At 40.2% G+C, this 22,362-nt stretch overlaps 1 protein-coding gene across 1 annotated transcript in view; it reads right to left on the bottom strand.

Moving 5' to 3' along the window:
• The window catches only part of UGT8 (UDP glycosyltransferase 8), an 83,454-nt gene extending 61,344 nt beyond the window's left edge, over positions 1 to 22,110 (bottom strand). The window contains exon 1 of the mRNA XM_021684469.1: positions 21,863 to 22,110. The gene's annotated coding sequence lies outside the window, so the exon portion shown is untranslated. The remainder of the gene's footprint in view (positions 1 to 21,862) is intronic.
• Between the last annotated feature and the right edge of the window lie 252 nt (positions 22,111 to 22,362).

The raw sequence follows: 22,362 nt of genomic DNA on the forward strand, positions 1-22,362 counted from the left end.
GTTTCAGCCCAAGATGACTGACTGAAGTCCAATGTTTCTACTCCTTTCTTCCTAACGTTTCTTCAGAAATGATAGGAAAGCAGATAAAGGGGAATACCTAATTATCTCTGAGAAATGGTACAAGGTAATGAGTTGTGGGCTGGGCTATAGTCATCAGTGTAATGGATTTTTGAGAAGTTTCTAGAAAACGAACAATAAGTATGAGGAAGTCCTGACCCAGAACACACAGAAGAGGTTCCTGTTAGCAGAGGTGAAAACTGCTTCCAGAACAGCTGCGTGCTTAAGTGGACAAGCTAGGGAGCAAGAGTAGTGGGTGGAGCAAGAAATCAAGGAAAAAAGAGGTGCTAGAGCAGTTTTCCCCATACATTACATCTTCCCTTCACTCCCATGGGAGCAAAGCAGAGGCGGCTGCATTTACTCCCCAAACGCACATCAGTTCTCTAGATACAGAGATGAGCTGCCTGAAGAGGGATCAGAACTGAGCACTCAGGGTAAAAGCCTCCTACTGCTGGCATGCAGGAGGTGGAGGCTGGCTCCTCCTCTGAGCACCCTAGAGAAAGCGCTGCTCCCTGGACATGCCGCATCCATACACACGGTTTGAACCCAACCTCCCAGTTAGAGGCAAGGAGCTTAAGGCTGCTGAATGACTGAACAAAACAAACTAGACTTTTCTTTCATAAAATTAGCAACATCATTTTTAATGGTAACGCAGTTTTAGGCAGGTGGTGAAAATGTAAATTGGTGCAAATGCTTTGGAAAACAACTGGCATATCATTTTACATTTCTGTAACTACTCTAAATCAGAAATACCAACATGTATGCACAAAGATGTTCCTGCATTCGCTTGTAACAGCAAACAGCCAGAAACCACTAGGAATCCCGCAATACAGGATTAATCTCATCGTGGTACATTATACAATGGAGTATTACAGAACCATTAAAACTATGTTTTAAACATTTTCAACATGAGAAAATGCTCGTAACATAAAAGAAACCAAATTATATATATCATATACATACATAAAATGATGATGCCGACTCACAAAGTAGATAACAAACTTATCGACAGTAAATTTGGATTTTCCAATTGAGGGATTTTGTTTTCTCTTCCTACTTTTGTATTTCCAGGTTTTTGAAGTTTTCTACCAAAAATACATAATATTTATAACACACTCATTCCATTGCCATGCCCCTTTTGCTGGAACTTTACTCCCACTCCCACTCTTGGAGTCAAATGTCTTAAAATATCAATGTGTATTTGCTGGCTTCCACTTACTCCCCGAATGGTTCCAGCCTGGCATTGTCTCCACCACCACTCTGCCCAAACACTCATTGTTAAGGGCACTAAATACCTCATAATATTCACACAAATGTCCTTTCCCCCCACACTTATCTCACTGGACTTCTCTCCAACACTAGACACGAATGCTCCCCTTTCTCCTCCAAATTCTCTCTTTGTTCTGAGATGCTACTACTACTTGACAGAACTCCACCGTCACAAGATGGAAGAAAATCCAGAATTCCAAGACTCTAAACAAATTTCATGTTGCTTATCAGCCCACCCTTTCTTCTTTAGGTTAAAAATTATTTCTCTGCTTGCATGCAAGACAAGAAACAGGGCCAATTTTAGTCACAGTGCCCACCTCTCACCAAAGCCAGTCAACATTGAAGTGCAAATTAGTTCAGCAAGGATATCAGGGTAGCACTTTACTTGACTGCTGCATATCCAAAACACTCATTTGCAAAACTGATCCCTCTAAAGCCAAACCCTTAGAATACCAGAAAAAAAATAAATTAGCTATATTGTTCCTGCTCCTAAGCCTCAATGGTTCACTTCAGCTGAAATGGACAACAGAACATCCCAATATACTACTGAGATTTTTTTTTTACCTCACTTTTTTTTTTATTAACATATAATGTATTATTTGTTTCAGGGGTACAGGTCTGTGATTCAACAGTCTTGCACAATTCACAGCACTCACCATAGCACATACCCTCCCCAGTGTCTATCACCCAGCCACCCCATCCCTCCCACCCCCCTCCACTCCAGCAACCCTCAGTTTGTTTCCTGAGATTGAGTCTCTTATGGTTTGTTTCCCTCTCTGGTTTCATCTTGTTTCATTTTTCTCTCTCTTCCCCTATGATCCTCCGCCTTATTTCTCAAATTCCATATATCAGTGAGATCATATGATAATCGTCTTTCTCTGACTAACTTATTTCACTTAGCATAATACCCTCTAGTTCCATCCACGTCGTTGCAAATGGCAAGATTTCACTCCTTTCGGTGGCTGCATAATATTCCAGTGTGTGTGTGTGTGTGTGTGTGTGTGTGTACACACACCGCACAACTTCTTACTACTGAGATTTTTTTAAAAGATTTATTTATTTATTTTAGAGAGAGAGAGAGAGAGAGAGAGCTGGGGGGAGGGGCAGAGGGAAAGGGAGAGGGAATCTTTACTTAAGTAGACTCTGCTCAGCACAGAGCCAGACGTGGATGCTTAACCGACTTTGCCACCCAGGCACCTCTCTACTACTGAGATTTTTTAAAGATTAAAAAAATAGACTTCATGAATCCCTTATTTTTCCCATTTTTTCAAACAGGAGTCTAAAATACCAGATTTTAACACCTACCTTTCTAGGCCTCTAGCAACCTTACTTTAAAATGCTATTTCCATCTACGTATTAAAAAAACAAAAAACAACAACAACAAAAACTAGAGAATCACCACTGGCTACCACATGAAAGAATCATTTCTCTGGTTTTTACTATTTGAGGTTAAATCATGAATAATGCTGAGCTGTAAAGCATACATGAGGATGAACTATATAGGAAAAAAAAAATGGCAAACACCTAAACTACAGGAAACAATTTAAGTTTTGACAGTCTACCAGCCCAGCAGCTCATCAATTCAGGAGCAAAGCAGGTGGAAAAAAGAGAAAGATAGAAGACCAACCAAGAAACAGACTCTTAACTATAGAGAACAAACTGATGGTTACTGGAGGGGAGGTGGGTGGGTGGGGGAGAGGAGACCTAGGGGATGGGGATTAAGAAGTGCACTTGTGAATTAGTACCAGGTGATGTGTGGAAATGGTGAATCACTATATTGTGCACCTGAAACTAATATTACATCTATGTTAACTAACTGGTATTGAATAAAAACTCAAAAAAAAAAAATAGACTATCATTTTAAACAAGAATTGATCAAAGTGTTTTTGCATTAAAGGAAAAACAAAATAAAGGCTATTGGGAAATTTAAAATCATGTCTGTATGTGGTAAATTGAGCTATTTAGAAAAACGAAGTGAATGATTTAGTCCTCAAAGCAGATTATGTAGTCTGGTAAACTGACAGCTAAAATTCTCAGGACTTTTAAGTTTCCCTGGCACTGAGTATTATGAGGACTGCAATAACATGAAAAAATATATCAATCATAACTACCACCAGAGGTCAACCTCGGTACTACATGAAATACTGTTAGAATAATTTCATCTCTCTTCAAAGCATCTTTTATAAGTAAGCCTAGGAAAATACCAACCAATAAAATGAAAAATAAACAAATACCAATCCATCAAAGTAAAGACTAATTAGGAATCCTTACTAGTGCTTTTAAATAAATGCCAACAGCATTTCTCACAGAACTAGAACAAATAATCCTAAAATTTGTATGGAACCAAAACAGATCCAAATAGCCAAAGCTATCCTTAGAAAGAAGAACAAAGTTGAAGGTGTCACAATCCAGATTTCAAGATATACTACAAAGCCATAGTAATCAAACTCTATGGTACCAGCACAAAAATAGACACATAGATCAACAGAACAGGATAGAGAGTCCAGAAATAAACCCACACCTACATGGTCTAACCTGTGACAAATGAGGCAAGAACACACAATGGGGAAAAGATAGTCTTTTCAGTAAGTGATGTTGGGAAAACTTACAGACACATGCAAAAGAATGAAACTGGACCACTTTCTTACACCATCCACAAAAATAAACTCAAAATGAATTAAAGACCTAAATGTGAGACTTGAAACCATAAAACTCCTAAAAGAAAATACGGACAGTAATCCCTTGGAAATCAGCCTTAGCAACATTTTTCTAGATATGTCTCCTCAAGTAAGGGAAACAAAAGCAAAAAGTAAACTACTGGAACTACACAAAAATGAAAAGCTTTTGCACAGCAAAGGAAACCATCAACAAAATAAAAAGGCAACCCAGGGAATTGGAGAAGATATTTGCAAATGATATATCCAATAAGGGGTTAATAGCCAAAATATACAAAAAACTTCTACAACTCAACACCAAAAACACCAAAAAAATCTGATTAAAAAACAGGCAAAGGACCTGAATAGACATTTTTCCAAAGAAGACATAAAGATGACCAACAGACCCACAAAAAGATGCTCAGCATCAGGAATCATCAAGGAAATGCAAATTAAAACCACAGTGGGATATCCCCTCACACCAGTCAGAAAGACCAGTATCAAAAAGACAAGAGATAACAAGTGTTGGGGAGGATGTGGAAAAAAAGGGAACCTTGTGCCCTGTTGAAATGTAAATCAGTGCAAGGCACTGTGCGAAACAGTACAGAAATTCCTCAAAAAATTAAAAATAGAATTGTCATAGGATCCAATAATTCCACTACTGGGTATTTATCCAGAGAAAATGGACACAAATTTGAAAAGATATATGCACCCCTATGTTTATTGCAGCATTATTTACAAAAGCCAAGATATAGAAGCACCGAAGTGTCCATCAATAGGCGACTGGATGAAGAAGATGTGGTGTATATGCCCAGTGTCTTACTCAGCCATAGAAAGGAATGAGATCTTGTTATTTGCAACAACATGGATGGGCCTAGAGGGTATTATGCTAAGTGAAACAAGTCAGAGAAAGATAAACACCATATAATTTCACTTATATAAGGAATCTAAAAAACAAAACAAATGAACAAACAAAAAACAGACTTTAAATAGAACAAACTGGTGGTGGCCAAAGGGGAAGGGGGTGGGGATGAAATAGATAAAAAGGTTTAAGAGGTACAAACTTCCAGTTATAAATAATTAAGTCATGGAATTGAAATGTAGAACACAGGGAATACAGTCAATAATACTGTAATAACAATAACATTGTGAACACTGAGTAATGTGTAGAATTGTCCAATCACTATGGTACACCTAAAACTAACACGACACTGAATGTTAATTTGACTTCAATTTTTTTTTAATTTTTTTTTTTAAGATTTTATTTATTTGCGAGAGAATGAGAGACAGAGAACATGAGAGGGAGGAGGGTCAGAGGGAGAAGCAGACTCCGTGCTGAGCAGGGAGCCCGATGTAGGACTAGATCCCGTGACTCCAGGATCACGACCTGAGCCCAAGGCAGTCACTTAACCAACTGAGCCACCCAGGCTCCCTTGACTTGAATTTTAAAAAGCAAATCAAAACAAAACAAAACCTAATTTCTGTATCCTCTAGCATAATTTAAGCTCCAAAAGGTTGGAGATTTTAGTAAAAGTAGGTAACTATTTTATTCCCTTTGCTAACCATGTAGTAAGTACTCAATAAATATTTGCTGACTGAATTGACTGCACTTGTGATTTTGAACCTGGATATGCAGCTGGACCACAGGCTTTGCCATCGTTTTCTTTAATCTTAAATGAATGAAATGCAATTTTATCAATTGCCTTACTTCTTTTTTTTTTTTTTTTTTTTTTAAAGATTTATTTATTTATTTGAGAGAGAGAGAATGAGAGACAGAGAGCACGAGAGGGAAGAGGGCAGAGGGAGAAGCAGACTCCCTGCCGAGCAGGGAGCCCGATGCGGGACTCGATCCTGGGACTCCAGGATCATGACCTGAGCCGAAGGCAGTCGCTTAACCAACTGAGCCACCCAGGAGCCCTCAATTGCCTTACTTCTAAACAAAATTCTAAATCAAAAGCTTTTGCCTGAGGCACTGACGTTAGTTACACGTCTCAATTATAGAGACAATTTCTAAGGTAATGGGTATTGCAGTTAGAGGAAGAAAGTAGCAAAGTACAGATTCCATTTCAGCTTTTCCTTAAGTCTAGGGACCTTTTTGCATCTATTTATGAACTTCTTACACATTCAATGTGTAAATGACCAAAAAAAAAAAAAAAAAAGCTTGTATATTAAATAACAAAAGAATGGACAAGAAGCTGGACTTTGTTGGATGCCACTGTAGGTATACGAGAGACAGCAATGGCATATATTTTTCTCGTCTTTTCTAATAATGGGATCCTCTACTTTAGTTTGGCTCACCGCCAGGAAGGCTGAAGCCACTTCCCAGCGTCTCCGGTGAATGGACACGGGCTAGAATTAGAAGTGATACGTGCGATCTCTAACGTATGTAAGTTAAGTTCTGGTGAATGGACACGGGCTAGAAGCATAAGTGATACGTGCGATCCCTAATGTATGCCTTTAGAGGTTTCACTTTTCACCTCCCTGGCGGCGGGAGGGAGAACACGGTAATGATTAACATCCTGGACCCCGCAGGCAGAAGTATAAAGCAGGAATGCAGCGACAGCAAAGATACTCAGATGATCAACCCCGCCTTGCTCACGCCCGTGACAAGCATTCTCCGCGAAGCAACTCAACTACTTTTTTCAAAGCCACTGAACTATTTTTTTTCTGTACTTTTACTGTTATTTTTTTCTCTGCTTTTACTGTTATTTTGGCAGCACTGGGGTGACTGGCCATCCTGCCTTGCCCAGAACGCAGGGGATTATCAGGATGTGGACCTTCCAGTGTTGTTATCTGGGCAAACCGGAACAAGCTGGTCACCCTCGAGCTCGCCCCTTAAATCCTAACATAAAACTATCAATAAACATTGGATCTTAAAAAGAGCTGTACTATGTACTCTGCACTTCCCCTGCCTTACAGGCTTTATGAGCATGATCTCATTTCACACGGAGACTCCACGCCAAGGAAAAAGAGTTGTTCCCATTTCCCAGACGAGAAGACGATTGAGGAGAACCTAAGCAAGATCTAGCATCTAGTATACTGCAGAGGTTCATATCCTCAACCGGATCCCACTTTAATCCCACGACGTGAAAAAAAAAAAAAACCGTTGTGGGCAGACTGGGGGGAAACTCTACTTTATTGCTACAGAACTGGTCAACAGCCCAGGCTTACGCATTTAGTTTCATAAGCAGGCAAAAGCTTGTGTTCTGAAGTTAATTAGGACTGTCTTCTAGCAAGTAAAGCGCTGAAAGGCAGGAATCCCCTAAAATCCGGCTGTGAAATGGGAACACCCTGACTGGGGACGGGAGGCTGGCAGTCAACCACTTTCCTACATTCATGGTTTTGAGTCATTCAGGAAAATCACAGATACTTATATGGAAGTGCGTTACTTAACTACAGAAATACAACTGGAATATGCTAAATGCAAAGGAAGACATTGGATTCCATTTCACAAATTTAAAAAAAAAATAATAAATTCATCCAAAGCTACTTGTCAAAAGCTTTTAGTCACAATTTCTAACACAGTCACTTTCGTTTTTTTTAAATATTGCTTTTGCGTCTAAAAACAAAATCAAAAGGCACAATAGAAAATATTCTATCATTAATACCACATTCCTGACAATGCCACGTCACCTTAAAGAAAATGAGACTAATGTAAATTTCTAAAGGTACCACACAGGCAGATCTTTCTTTATACACACAAAATACTGAAAGGAATAAACCAGTAGCAATACCATTCAAAAATTTTAATTCTGCACCTGGGACTTAAGAGGCATGCCCAGGGGCACACCAAAACCTCCTTGTGAAGGAGAGGCTATAAAGAATGTTTTTGTTGGCCTTTGTTGTTCTTGTAGCATTCCAAGTTAGCTGCACTTACCACTTTTCTACACTACCAGTATCTTGTCAGACATCTAGTACAGATGGTGAAGCTGTCATGAGAAACCCAATGCTATTCCCTTATCAGTAAGAGCTGGCCCGGGGCCCTCCTGGGCACTTTCCGGCATCACTGGGTGAGAAGGTAAGAAAAAACAAGCAAAAGAGGGGAAAGAAAAATAGGATGATATGGATACCAACAGATATTGTCACTCAGTACCTTGTATAGAATATGTATCAAACTAATGCTCAATACTAGTGATTAAATATAACTATATTAAACACAAAAAAAACTATCTAATGAAATAGTCCTCAAAAGTTCCTGTCAAAACAACCACCTGTGGTGCTTACTAAAAATGCAGGTTCCGGGCTTCATCACACAGGCTGTTAGGAAGTCTGGGGGAAAAAAAAACAAAAATCTGCATTTCTAATAAGCATCTGGAGATTTTGATGCAATTCAACCACCAGATTGAAAGACAAGGATCTAATACTCAATCCTTATGTGCATCAAGAGAAACACAAGTGATTCAAAGGGAAAGACCAGAGTTAAAAGCTCAGTTGTACCAGGATACTCAGAAAGCATAACGCCCAGCTCAAGATCTTGAGGAACTCAGAATAAACAACCAAGCAATCCCAAAGTATATGTTTTTAATGTCCTGTTATAAAGTACCTATGATATCTCGGGAACACATGAATACAGTTTGAGTGATTTATAAGGACATGACAGTACCTTTCAATTTTCAGTTTAATATTACATATTCAACTTTCTCATTATCACTTAACCCCACAAATTGTAACCTAATTTGAAATATTAGTGTTATGAGTAAACTATTAATTAGTGTCACACTAGATAGATAATCTAAGTAAATGTCACTGTGTATTTAAAGTTTTGTTTTTTTGGATATATATGTCATACTTGGGTAACCTAAGACTGTCATTTCAATCAGCTCACATTTCAAGTTGTTTACATTATGAAAATAATATCATTTTAAGTGACCCCATAATGAAGTCTCAATAATGCGAGAAAAAATAAAAATATATATGGCATGCATCTATGGATTCCCCAATCAATAGCTTTTGTAATTTGGGCCAAGTCATTTAATTTTTCTGTGCCTAATTTCCTTCTCCTGCCAGGCAAGACTATGACATTAGATGGTCTTGGAGATCCCTTACAATTATAAAACTTACCGAAAAAAACAGATTTAAAAATAGGTTTAATGAGATTGATATGATTTGGTTCATAAAAGTAGTCAAGACCAGATAAATAGATGTTAAAGGAAAAAAATGGAGAAAAAGTTAACTCACCCCAATTTTAAGCTTTATGTTATCAAGAATCTTTAATGTGAAGGCAAATTTCATAGGGACAGTGTTAAAATGCAAATTCTGATTCAGTACGTCTAGTGTGTGGCCCCAGATTATTTACTTGTAAGCTTTCTGGTGATGTAGGACGATGCAGGTACGTGGAGTGCACTTTGGATAAGAAAGGATTCAGGGTAAAGCCAAGAAGGAGAATGAAGAATGATAAAACCTTATTAATAACATGGTCAACCAGTCAACTATACAGTAACCTACCGGAAAACAAATTATTTTCTAATCGCACATACACCAAAGATAATTTGCTTAAAATAATGGAAGGACCTAATTTACCTATATAATTTTTAAGGGACTGTTATGTGGTAGGTGAGCCAATCTTTGAACATATGGCTACATTCCAGTGGCTCTCAACTGTGACCATACATTATTAATCACCTGGGATGCTTGTAAGAACTAGAGATGCCTGAAAAACCTACCAAACCCTAGCTTGTCAATTAAATCAGAATTTCTGGGGATAAGACTTTGGTCTTAGCTTTTTTTTTTTTTTGCTTTGCTCTTTTATAACGCCCTCCAAGTAATTACAATACTGAGAAGCACTGGGCTGCACTTACACAAAGTCATAGCAAAACACACAAAGGTAACAACTAATCCAACCCATGTTGGTTGTTGTTTTTAATAAACTAAGGAGCAGAGTGTGTGTGTGTGTAGGAAGGTATTAACAGGAAAGCATTTTGAAATCGAAACCTAATTTGTCTTTGTCCCTAAAATGATCAGAAATGCTTTCATCACATGGAAAAACTGAACTGATTATATTTAGTATCAGAGATCAGTGGTTCTCCAACTTCAGTGCATCAAAACCACCTGGAGAGCTAGTTAAAACAAAGGGTATCCTCCCAGTTTCAGATTCTAGAGATCTGGGATGGGCCCGAAAATCTGCATTTCTAACAAATTCCCAGGTGATGCTGATGCTGCTGGTTCAGGCCCCATTTCCAGAATCACAGATAGAGACAGAAGTTTATAATTTAAAAAAATGCCATTTTCTTTTTTAATCAAGAAAACAGTGGCATTAAGACATTTTTGATCTTTATCACATACCCAGTCTTTTTAAAAGATTTTATTTATTTATTTGAGAGAGAGAGACAGAGAGAGTGAGAGAGAGCACAAGAGGGGAGGAGAGGGAAAAGCAGGCTCCCCGCTGACCAGCGAGCCCGATGTGGGACTCAATCCCAGGACCCCGGGATCATGACCTGAGCACAAGGCAGATGCTTAACCGACTGAGCCACCCAGGTGCCCCTATCACATACCCAGTTTTAAAATACATATTATATATATATATATATCATACAGGAGTAAGTGTGGGTTTCTTTTCATCTCCTCAAGACCAGCCTGGTACAGTTATCTCCATGCAACTGCATCATGTGATCAACATTCAACAAACAATAAGGAAATTCTTTGTTTTTATTCTGATCTCATCTTTAAGCAAATAGAAAAAGTTTCATAAACGAGATTGCATGAGACTTTAAGTTCTTATAGGTATATGATTTCTTAAAAGAAAACTGATGTTTGGTTAATGTTTTAAAATGTTTCATTAGGACTTTTTATAATTCTCTTTTATTGGGATTCTAATTCGTGGAACACCACAGTGAATGTGGAAGAGATACAGATCAAATTTTCATCTCCTCCCACAACAAGACAAATTCACATGTGGGGAAACAGCTTTTTTTTAAAGATTTTATTATAATTTTTTAAAGTAATCTCTATACCCAAAGTGGGGTTCGAACTCACAACCCTGAGATCAAGAGTCACATGTTCTACCAACTGAGCCAATCAGGCACCCCAGGAAACAGCTTTTCAAGATATCATTACATGACATTCTTAAGGCTGCAGAAATGTACCAGGAATCACAGGATTGTTTCTCTTATATTAATAAAATAAAATCCTTTCATTAATATCACTAGTTTAAGTGGATTTTTAACATCATCTACATTAACATTATTAAGAGTCACAAAATAAATTGCCAAGGGAGGTCTTAAACATGTTTTAGAACAAAAAACCTCTGCATAAATATAACCAAAAACAAATCAAAACAAAAAACAAACTTCTGGATGTTTCCCCGTTCAATTCCTTGGAAGTCCACATGAACAAACATCAAACTTTCCCAATGTTGTCTTATAAAATACCTGCATAATCACTGAGAGAAGGTTATTATGGGGTTTTAGATGAAAAAGCAAAGTTATATTTTCCCCAGAAAAGGAAGATTTTGGTAGGTTCTGTAGAAAGACAGAATGCATTGCTCTGATGCTTCCTTACTAACAGGTGAAAATATAATTTTACTTGAAAATATAATTCATCTAGAATTATACATGGTATTCAGCCCATAATGAAGCAAGTCCAGAGAAGTCTTTTGTATAGCATTGCCGTTGTTATTAGTCTTGGAAACATAAATATACTTGAACACTGGTACTTAACACATTTATTATGAAACGATAACAAATATTTTTAAAGTATGTATTTTCATTTAAAAAGTGTCAAAGGCCCAATTTAAAGACTAAAGATAACTGAGTCCGAATCCTCTCATTTGTAAAGAAAGGGATGAGTTCTCCTGGGGGCGGCTGCCTAGCTTCACCTGGCTAAGTCTGTAGTTACTCGCTGGCAGAGTGGGACCCAGCACTCAGGTTTCCTGCGTCCTAATCCACTATCTCTTACCTGTACCATATAAAGACTCTCCAAAGTGGCCACTGCCCTATGTCAGATAATAGAAGCCTTAAAAATGACCTCCTTAAACATTTATACATAAGACTTTTAAGTTTTATACTAGATGTTTAAGAATCACCATGTATTTTGGCTCTAAGGCAGAAGAGCTCTATCATATAATAGGCTGCTTGTTGAATGAATGGCTGAATTAATACGTTACAGATACTCACTATACAGACCTCCAGGCATCAACACGTCTGGTTCAAAACGTCTCCCCTGCCATGCCCTTTAAGGCAGAGAAGTATGAGTAGGAATGCATTTAGGGAGTATCAAAATTGTTAGCTGAAGTGTTTTTACTGTATAAACAATGATGAGAGAGCATAAAGCAACTAAGGTCCATTTACAGGCTGAACAACTACTATACAGGGTGATTTGAATAAAATGACCAGCTCCTAGGTTAGTGATGGGCAGACCCCTAGGCGCCCCTCATACACATATTTACCCGCATCCCTCCCTCCAATTTGTAACCCAACCACTAGGATCCCTCTCCGCAATTCCCCACAAAAGGCAGGGACTTTATCTCCAGAAGGGCCAGCAGGTGTAGGAGGAAAGAGAGTGGAACAGCAAAAGGAAGGAGCAGGACAGCCAGAGGAACTTGTTTTTCTATATTTTGCATAGTTGTGAAATCTGAACAAAAATGATATTCCTGAGCATATGCTAAAGTCTAACTGACCAAAATAACATAGTTGCCTCCTAATGCTCTCAAGAATAAAAAAAAAAAAACAACTGTTTTTTAAACAGGCAAAGGGCAGAGTCAGGCATCATTTCTTATAAATAGTCTTAAGAAACCTGTTTATTTTCTTTTTAGTTTGGCTGACGAGATCCATCAAAACGTGCTCTTATTCCTATTCCCACTCCTACTGCCCTGCCCAAAAGAAGACAGAAGAGGAGACATTTCGAACCAGAGAATTTTGCCAATTACCAAAGGAGGAAATAAGCACAGAGGAGGGAAAAAAGAACTCTGCCTGGACTGGTGCTTTGAATTAACTGGTATAAAATGTCTTTTCTGGGGGTGAGGAGGAAGGCAGCAAATCAAATGCCTCCTAAGGCAGATCTTCCTAAGGTGTGTAATCATTTGTTTCTCCAACTACTGTTTCATGACATCAGGCGCGCTTATATTCAGATATAAATACAAAATAAAAAACTAAATACATGTAATTATCTGTCAAGACTTCAGAGGTAGCCTTGCAAATCTACATCATCTATTTATAAATAAAAATGCAATGCCTGAGCATGAATAGCCAACCATCCCAGAGGGTAAAGGGGAAGAAAATCTCAATGAGTGGGTAAAGAGTCTCTGGTGAGATCTAAAGAAGACTTATTTAAAGGTCATTTCAGTGAGGTCCAGGTTTCAGCAGGTGGTGAGCTGTAGCTCCAGGGCCCTGCTCTAGGAAAGAAGCCTGTGTTCCAATACCAAATCCTCACAGACTGTCCTAGTGACCTCCAGAAGTTACTTAAGAGCTCTGCACCCCCAGGTCATGGTTTGTAAACTAGGGTTCCCTACTGGACAGCGCTCAGGGGTGGAAAGAGGATAAAACGATAAGAGTGAATGAGTAAGAGATTTACAAGCTACAAAAAAAGCTGTATGAATATAGCATTTTACTATTGTTCAAGGGAACTATGTACTTCCAAGACAAAGTTAGTGTTAAGAGATAGTAACTACAACATTTTCCCACGAATATTCCTCGGAAGCCTCAGCCCTGAGTGTTCCCTATATTGGATATTGAAGACTACAGATGTTCGCTTGTTTTAATTAAACTCATTCTCTGATCAAAGCTTGCACAAAGCCTAGAAGGGACACTGAAACACTTGTCCTCTTCCTCTTGTTTTTTTTTTCCCCCTTCCACTATTGTTTTTCCTTTCCCTCTGTTCACATTATTCTAATTCCCTCCTTTATATTTACTTCTTTCGGCTCCCTTTACTCTCACTCTAGCTCCGGGAAGATATAGTCTCACAAATGCCCCCAAAGTATTTTCAAAACCCTGGAGAAAATAAAAGTCAGTGATCAGCATTAATATTCCTTAAAATAGTTTCACCCTTGACCTTATCCACAAATTTCACTGCTTCCCCCCCCCCCCCATTTAAATAGACGGGCAAACCTGTTTGACTAGTTTTCCTCTAAGCCCCGCTCTCCTGATTGGCTGTGAGTACAAATGAACAACAGGTACAGCTGCACAAATGCAAAAGCTATGTAAAGCACAATGGCCTTTCTTCCTAAGAGCCCACGGGGAGGGGCCTGCAGCTCATGCCCTGACTATCCAATCTTAGAGCAACTCTCTCAAAGCAGGAGGGCAACACTACCGAATCATTCATTCCACTGCTGGTTCAAAACGAAAAAACAGAAACACAAATCCTCTGTTGATGTCTCCTCTTTAGAATAAGGGATATTATGATGAGGCTCACATTAAGCCTTTCTCTTAAATTTAGAAGTTTAGGAAATTCTGGTGGATGCAACTACATTCAAAATGCGGTACAGAGGTGTGCCCAAGTTCGCTGCTGGTGTGGGGGTGACGTGTATTTGCTTAAGTAGATTAGGAAAATTTGATTTGCCAAACAGATTAATCAAAGAGGATTCTTTTTATGGAAAGATTTACTTCGATATTGCTTTAAATAGCAGTGTCTGGGTACACTGATATGCTTAGTGTCCTTATCTGTCCACACTTTTTACGGTAAAATACTTCAAACATACAGAAAAGTAGTATAAAGATTAACAAACATCTGTATACCCATCACCCTTATTTTAAAGTCTATAAATATGATCCGGTTTATAAAAACTAAATGTTTATACAATTTTTTGTACACACAAAATATATAGCATATTTGTACACTTGATTCTACTTCCTTTTAATTTTGTTTTTAAGTCATGGGGGCATAGTATTAAACTAAAACATCTCACTTGAAGGACAGTCAGCACCACAGTTATTATTTAATAAAGCTAGTTATAGCCAATGTAATAGCTAAAAAATTATGACTCAATGTCTTGAAAATATTTCAAGTATTAATTTTTTAAAAAACAGAACTGAAAAGTGCGAAATAATTTTACACATATTTTGTATTAATAAATTCCCAAATCAAGTAAATATTTACCAAATCGGTTATAATGTAAATTTTTTTAGTGAACTGGAATTCCTACAGATGTATTTCTGTTATCTAAATCAAGCCGGGACAAATTTAATCAATACAGTGATTATTTTGATTAATAACAATACAGATAAATAGCACAAAACTAAGAGCAAAACACACAGTATCTCTGAAATGTTCCTAATTACACATTCTTTCCAAATGCTTTAATACTTATAGAAACTTCCAGCCAAGGAGTAGGAACAGACCTATGCTGTCCTAGATACCCCGCCATTCATAAATCCAAAGGTTCCATTTTTGTTTGGCTCTGCACTCCCAAATGCTGATCTAGGGATGGCACACATGTCCAAGTCAATTTCAACTTGGCATCTGTCATCTCCATCAGGCAGTGCTGAGCAGGACAGTATCTAATCTAAAACTGAGTTGGTGGGGGCGCCTGGGTGGCTCAGTCGTTAAGCGTCTGCCTTCCACTCAGGCTCAGGTCGTGATCGCAGGGTCCTGGGATGGAGCCCCGCATCGGGCTTCCTGCTCAGCAGGAAGCCTGCTTCTCCTTCTCCCACTTCCCCTGCTTGTGTTCCCTCTCTCGCTGTGTCTCTGTCAAATAAATAAATAAAATATTAAAAAAAAAAAAAAACTGGGGCGCCTGGGTGGCTCAGTTGGTTAAGCGACTGCCTTCGGCTCAGGTCATGATCCTGGAGTCCCAGGATCCAGTCCCGCATCGGGCTCCCTGCTCGGCAGGGGGTCTGCTTCTCCCTCTGCCCTCTTCCCTCTCGTGCTCTCTGTCTCTCATTCTCTCTCTCTCAAATAAATAAATAAAATCTTTAAATAAAAAAAAAAAACTGAGTTGGTGAATATACAATATGGAAATGCACAGACCACTACACTTGCAAGAACGAGACCAGATATTGTGAGGGAGTTAGTGCAGTGGACAAAAAACACAGAAATTCAACTTCAAAACAGGAGGTCCTGGTAACAAAAAGTGTGGCTAGAGAATTTCAAGTAAAGAACATCATCAGAGATGAAAAACCATGCACATTAAACACATAAAACCTACACACATAATGATTCACCTTAAAAATACTGAACATTTAATTTATTTACTCAAAAAAACTTTATTAGAAATTCTAAAAACTATGTATACTCTAACTGCCATATAAACAAATGACACATGGTGAATAACAGTATGTATTGAAACATACATACTAATTTCAACTAAAAAAGAAAAATCAATATTATTTATAACCAATTAATCACCAATATGCCTAACAACCAGTTAGTAAATAATATGCATTATTAACATTATTAACTGTTGACTGGTTCCCAAACCAGTTCCTACATGCAAACATTTTCTCAAAATGCTCAAGAATTACAGGGAGAAAAATGTACACACATATTAAAATACAAATCTAATTTTAGAGGTTTATCTCTAATATAAAGCATTACATCCTCCAAATAGAGAAAATCCTAAGGAAAAAAAGTAGGTATTTTTCAATATTACTATAGTACACCTAATTTTTTTTAAACAATTAATGAATCAGTCTATGCCCTTATTAGATTATCTAAGAAACTAGAACTCATTTATAATACCAGAAACGGTTTAACAAGGCATTTGAAATGTCTACGATTTGATTACCAGATGCTTTTAAAAAACAACCTGTATGCTACAGAACCCTCCAGGCTGGTAGAAGCATGGCTTGTCGTGAGGATCCCAGCAACTCCCCAGAGCTCTCGCAATTCCCACCCTCTCCTCAAGGAACGTCTTCCAATGCTCTCCCTGCTCCCTTCAAAATTTCCAACTGCCCCTATTTTACTGGCTTCCTCCCCAAAGGCTATAAACCGGGTCAAGTTTTCATCTTAAATATACCTTTAATCACCCTCCTTGAACCCTGAGAGCAAGTACTGCTAAAAGCAACAGTCTCTACAGACCAACTAATCACCAAATCCAAGTTGTGCTTTTTATAAAACCAGCTAGCGGGGCGCCTGGGTGGCTCAGATGGTTAAGCGTCTGCCTTGGGCTCAGGTCATGATCCCAGGGTCCTAGGATTGAGCCCCGCATCGGGCTCCTGGCTCAGCAGGGAGCCTGCTTCTCCCTCTCCCTCTGCCTCTCCCCCTGCTCATGCCCCCTCTCTCTCTGTATCTGTGTCTCGAATGAATAAATAAAAAAATCTTAAAAAAATAAAAAAACAGCTAGCATTTACTGAGCACAAACCAATGACCTTCTAGGCACGGAGCTTGCCAGGCTTTATCTCATTTGATCCTCACAGTAGCCTCTTGGTATAGGTACTTTGATCCTCTTCTCGTAGATAAGAACTATGCTCTAAGTTCAAGGTCACAGAGTTAGTCAGGAGCAGAATCAGAATTGTCTGATACACCTCATTTTAGTACTTGATCTTACTTCTTGAACTTCTTTCCTCCTTCAGCTACTAAAAAGCTGTTCTCCGCTCATTCTCCTCCTGCCTTTCACTCTGTACTTCTCATTCTTTACTGCTCCCTACTTCTCACCCAACTGTTACATATTAGGATTTCCCTAGGCTTCTATCCCCCTCTTACTCATTGTACCTGCCCTGGAAGGCATATCCACTTCCCCCTTTTTTTTTTTTTCCAACCACCCATGTACTAAAAACTGCTAAATCAGTGCATCCATCCATCTATTCATCCATTTTTCCACCTACTTATCCATCCATCCATTTATCTACCTTATTTATCCAGCTAAGACCTCTCTACTCAGAACTTCTGTGTAATGATCCATTGGACACTCCTCTTCAGTTGGATTTTCTGTAGCTACTTCATACTCTTTAAAACTGAACTCTATCATCCTTGCTCCTCCAACCTGCCTCTCCTCATATGTCTGAGTGCTGATAAAGATATGCAGACGATCCTGATCACTCACCTGATCCTAGACATTCTCCTACCTTAACATCTATGTGACCAAACCCTTTTCTTCATCTCACTGCTACCACTACGGTATAAGGTCCTCAACAAGATCACTCCAGTACCTTCTAAACGGCCGTTCCTGTCTCAGATTCTTCAGATCCATCCTTCTAGATGGCTGTGAGAGCTATCTTTGCATCCTATCACTCCTTTGTTGGAAACAAACTTGAACAGAAAATGGTCCATATTCCTCATGATGGCAAACAGCCTCCCATGACCTGGCCTGTGCCTACACTGACCGTAATGTCACCTTCTCCATGAAGCCTCGCTAGTCTTCTGATCACTTCCAAATGCCTGTTCAGGGTCCTCTGCATATCTGTATCACAGCACTCAGAGACCGTACAGCATTATGTTGCACTTACTGAAACTAGTTTGTTTTCAATCTATCTAACCTCTTAAACCCAGGGCCGTATATCCCCAGAGCACAAGAACATATTATGCTTTTAATAAATACTTGCTGAATAAAAGAATGAATGCTTCTGAAATGCTTTAGGTTAGGAAGATGTTGATTGCTACTGTTCTCCAAGACTGAATTAAACTGATTTATTCAAACTAATTTGATTATGTAGCTCCTCCCTAGGTAGGTATGCAAAGTAATACTGAAATGATTGACCTCACGTCAAGTATGGTGATCAAGATTATCAAATCACACTTTTTATTCCGGAGTAGGAAAATATGACCAACATTACATATGGCTAGCTGGTATAGAAAGTGGTATAGAAAACATCACTGTATACATATTCCTAAACAAAGGCAATCTGGGCCTGCCGTAAGAAAAGTACACTTTTTTTAAGGGCTACTGCAATTTCTCAGAAAAGCAAAGATTTTTCAGAAGACTGAACTGTCTGACATTAAGACACCTTCTAAAGATCTCATACACAAAATATTCTGTAAAACAACAATGGCATTAAAACCATTTACAGAGAGGCCATCCTAATAGTCCCACTAGGAACCTCAGCCGGATAGCTTACAATCCATCCCAGAAATAAAGCATGAGAACAGCAAGTACCTGTCACAAAGCCCACAGGCTTTATACTCGGGCAACAGCCCACATCATTTCACAGAAAAATAAGACAACAGATAATATAGCAGCAGGACTCACTCACAGCCTGACAGCAGTAGAAAGTGATAGCTGATAACAGAAAGAGGACCCAGAAAAACCATAAAAAAGAAGAGTACTTCTGTCTCCAATCTAGTATTTCAACAGGGCAGACTGAGACTATTTACTATAAACAAAAACAGCTCTATACACCTCAACGAATAGCACTATTCAATTCTTTATGAATTCACGCTCATAAAGACAAGCCAACAAAAAAATTAACTTAAATCCAGGGGAGCAAGTAAGAGTGTAAGATTTAGAAATTACTTGTTTCATAGCTGAATTTTTAAGTTTCAGTAATTAATTGATCATGGGAGGGGTCAGCTATGGAGAAAATGCACTTATGAAAATAAGCAAAACCCAGATAGTATCAATATCAATAAAATAGGAGTATTATTATATATTACAAAAACAATCAAAAGTTCTTATTCTCCTGGTATATTCTGAAAATCTAGTTGAATTAAACAGCAGCAACTCAATATTACTTGAGAAATAGGGGCGCCTGGGTGGCTCAGTCGTTAAGCGTCTGCCTTCGGCTCAGGTCATGATCCCAGGGTCCTGGGATCGAGCCCCACATCGGGCTCCCTGCTCGGCGGGAAGCCTGCTTCTCCCTCTCCCACTCCCCCTGCTTGTGTTCCCTCTCTCGCTGTGTCTCTCTGTCAAATAAATAAATAAAATCTTTAAAAAAAAAAAAAAAAAAAAAAAAATATTACTTGAGAAATAAATATATAAATAACTTTGAAAAGGAGTTTGAGAATTGGGAATGTGATTTTCTTCCTTTGTCATCAATGGTGGTAATTAAGCTGATAAGGTATCATGAAATGTTTTAAGTAATTTAAATTAAATGCTACTGTCAAACTCTTTACACACACACAAAAACAGATTTTATAAGAAATCGATTTTGTTGTAAATATCTTTATTTATTCCACTGGTTTACTTATCCTAATAAGTGCACCAAGTATTAATAAAGCAAGCATAAAGCTCTGGAAATTATAGATTTAAAGAGTTTGAATCTCTACAGTAGTATTACCCAGAAAAGTCAGAAGTATTGTTTCTACTCATTTATGCCCAGCTACTAAAACACTATTAAGTTTGTACCAAATGTCAAGGCATCACACTTCACTGTAGTTTTTAAACAGCCCTGTGGCACTAAATCACACACTAGATGTCACCTTTATCTTCTGGGTAACAGGCAAATCAAACAGTATTAGAGTATTTCCCTCTGGAATTATCTAGAATAGTTGCTGAACAGAGTTCCATTCCTAAAGCAAAACCTCAAACTAACTACCAGGAGATGGTTTTTACAGAAGAAAACTAAATCCACTGTTTCCGTCTCTGGGACTGGAGGATATAAAGCACAGCAAATTCTGAGTGGAGACCTTTTTATGGACATGAAATTATCAGAAGAAACCACAGCACACTTGGCATATAGCCGAACAGCCACACTTTGGGCTATTAATCTTGAAAAACTCAATATACAAGGTGACAGCCTGAGGGGGCTGTTTTTAGAGTAGTGTTTTTGTTTCTTTGTAAGTTTGTTCGATTTTTTTCTGGGTGGAACCCACCTGAAATAAAAGGCTATCTCTATTACTAACACTGACTCATAATAGAGGTGACTCGGGGTCACTCCTGCTTGAGAACACCGCCCACCACCCGTCCTCTAGTGATACGCCCTCTCCTTCTTAAGAATGGCTACTTAATGTGATCTAGCCTTCCAATGAGTTAGTCCGCGGGACTCTCAGAAGTTCTCCCACCTTCCTCCCCTCCCCAGCGCCCCGGGATGCTTTAAGGTGACGGGAACCAGCGGTACAGGTACAAGTACAGAGGCGGTTCTTTCCCTAAGGAAGTGTTGGAGAATAATACATTCACCGTACTCAACTTTATCAACCTAAAATTAAACCAGTGAGTTTACATATAGTTTGGGTACGCCCCTCCCCACCTCTGCCTGTCCTTTCGCCCCGTCACACTGCACATACTTGCGCCTTCCGACGCGGTTCGCCTCCTACAACGCCAAATCACGCACCCCAGGCCCCCTCGCCGCTCCTCCAGCCCGTGGAAGGCGCCCTACTTCTGCAGCACGTCCTTCTCGCAACTCCTCTCTAACCTCCGCAGCCCGCACACACGCTTCTCTAATGCAAGGGCACGCCGCATAGTTCTCTCAACCGTGTGTGAACCCGCGCGCGACCCTGTCACCACTATTCATTCCTGGGGGGTCGCGCGGGCATGTGGGCTCCGGCAGATGCTCAAAGGTCCCAAGAGAGTAGGAGTGGGAGTGTGTGGGTGTGCACGCGCGCAGCCCCACGACGCTCCCCACCCCCAACACACCCAGTTCCCCTTTAGGGAGAGGACGAAGTAGAAGACTATTAGGAGAGGTCCGAAACTTCCTGGTCCCCCATCCGTGCCGGCAGCGGGCTCCGGCCTTGGGGCTCCCCGATGCCCATCCCGCCCGGGTCAAGTGCAAACTCCTCTGCCAGATCCGCGCCCGGTTATCCCCTCCCCTCCAGAGTTCCGCACGCAGGAACTCAAGAAGACCCTCAAACGGGTGCCATATGGGAGAAGAAACGAGTACGGGAGCTATCGGGAGCAGCTGGGAAAGATCTCCTTCACGGTCCCTCAATCTTAACCTTTCTCCCTACCCCCTACCCCCCACCCGCACTCCCCATTCCCTATCACGCTCAGCCCAGCCCCATCTGCCCTTTTCGATCCCAGCCCCCAGCCCCTGGATCGCAGCCATTCGCCCCGCACTCACCTCAGGGAGCAAACAACGCCCATCTCCTCCTCCGAGCCCGCCCCCTTTCGCCCGCCGGAACGGCGCGGTCCCTCTACTTACCTCGGCTCTTGGCTGCTGCGCGTGAGTTTGAATGTGTCTCTGCCGCGTAATTGTATCCGGGGACAGAAGGGACCCGTGTTTGTGCGCTGGATCAGGTGTCGCGGCCTTCGGTGGTTTGGGGGCGTGAGGGCTGTAGAGTTAGTGTGTTAGCTTAGGACGGACTCACTGGGCTCACAATTGATGGCAAAGCTTTAACGGTGCCCTCCTTCGGGTTCGCAGCGCGCCTGCTCCTCCGCTGCTTCCCGCGGCTGGCCGGGCCCCCCCCAAGCCGCGCCCCGCCCAGCGCACCGCTAGAAGAGTAGGAGCGCGCCGCTCTCCTCCCGCGTCCGGCTCGGCCGGGCACGACGCGGATGCCACGCGCTCAGCCTCGCATCACACGCCTGGGCCTGCGAACGCCTTCTCCCTTGGCCCGGGCATGGATGCGGACGCGCCTTCGTGCGACGCGCTCGCGGGCTGGGCGAGGGGCAGGTCCTGGGCCAGGGATGCTCGCCCGCGGAGCG

The sequence above is a fragment of the Neomonachus schauinslandi genome, chromosome 2, assembly GCF_002201575.2.
Source record: "Neomonachus schauinslandi chromosome 2, ASM220157v2, whole genome shotgun sequence".
Classification (NCBI taxonomy): domain Eukaryota; kingdom Metazoa; phylum Chordata; class Mammalia; order Carnivora; family Phocidae; genus Neomonachus; species Neomonachus schauinslandi.